Source organism: Cynoglossus semilaevis, unplaced genomic scaffold (assembly GCF_000523025.1).
Source record: "Cynoglossus semilaevis isolate Cse_v1.0 unplaced genomic scaffold, Cse_v1.0 scaffold1643, whole genome shotgun sequence".
Taxonomy (NCBI): Eukaryota; Metazoa; Chordata; class Actinopteri; order Pleuronectiformes; family Cynoglossidae; genus Cynoglossus; species Cynoglossus semilaevis.
In genome coordinates, this window is record NW_007585150.1 from 18993 (window position 1) to 20318 (window position 1326).

The following is a 1326-nucleotide window of genomic DNA, read 5'->3' on the forward strand; positions in this document are numbered from 1 at the left end:
AGCATGTCACAGCAGTGTAGTGATATGAGCGCCAACAGATGACGGACGGAAGGCATTAAAATAAATTAAATAATAATTTAAAAGAAATAAATGAAATAGTGGTGTCTGTTTTTCTTTCATCTCATTGGAGCTACGGTCTCTACGTTTCCCTTTTATTCCAACTCTCTACACGTTCATCAAACTATCTGTCATGCCACTGGAAACAAATGAACAAAAATGTTCTCACTCTACTGGAGTGTTTCTTATTCTTCCACTTCTCTTGTTTGTAATGCTCTACTCCTTTACATTGAAATCGTTTTCAGAACAAGTGCCCAGTTAAAACGTTCACCTCAATTAATTCATTGACAGGAACCACGGGGCGTGACGTCACCCAACAGCAGCCGGAGCAGCAGGAGTCCTCACTTCACCACCCGTACAGGGCTACTAAATCTCAACTTGAATGGCAGTTTTGAAAACAATGAACTCGAGTGTATCTTTTATCGAACTAAGATTGTACTCCCACTGGTGAGAACACAATGAAAGGTGGCCTATAAAAAGCCCGTTTTTCTCCACAGCTCTCGCTTACGGCCATACCACCCTGAACACGCCCGATCTCGTCTGATCTCGGAAGCTAAGCAGGGTCGGGCCTGGTTAGTACTTGGATGGGAGACCGCCTGGGAATACCAGGTGCTGTAAGCTTTTTTGACCAGACGGAGGTGCTCTTTCTTTTTCATACTGCAGCCTTTTCAACGTCTTGCTTTTCTAGGGCAAAGACTGAACCTTGAAGTTGAAACACTTGCAGTTCATGAGGAATACAGCAGGGGCCGCTCCTGAAATTATCTTTGTCATTATTTATTTATTTTTTTCATATCAAGGCGTTCGCTTGAAGCGTTTGTTGCCTCCCTAGCTCGATAGCCGGGATGCTGCCAATTAGAATAGAACAGAATTCAACTTTATTGTCATTGCACATGTCACAAGTACAGAGCAACGAAATGCAGTTTGCATTATTTTCCTGTCTGTGGTAAGAATAAAGGTGACACACGTTTTGCTGGTGTTATCATCATGACAGCAGGATTTATTCTCTGTCTCATGTACAATATTTCAATAGCCAAAATGTTGTTACTAACCTAATGGCCTTAGCTTTTGTCACAACTTTCATGTAATCTAATACATTTCACAGCATGGATTTATTAAAAAGAAACACTATTTGAATAACAAGGATACAACATTCTATTATATTCGTGAAACAATAAATGACTTTGTTTTCACTGAACCAACTTTTAACTAGTAATTACTTTAACGTAATGGAATATCTTGCCGCACATTTGAACTACAGTAACTACATTC

The 1326-nt window shown here is 40.0% G+C and overlaps 1 non-coding gene across 1 annotated transcript; it reads left to right on the top strand.

Moving 5' to 3' along the window:
* Positions 1–559: 559 nt before the first annotated feature.
* On the top strand, positions 560–678 carry LOC112486585 (5S ribosomal RNA). The gene has a single exon (XR_003049089.1). It is a non-coding gene; the product is annotated as a 5S ribosomal RNA (ribosomal RNA).
* The last annotated feature ends 648 nt before the right edge of the window (positions 679–1326 follow it).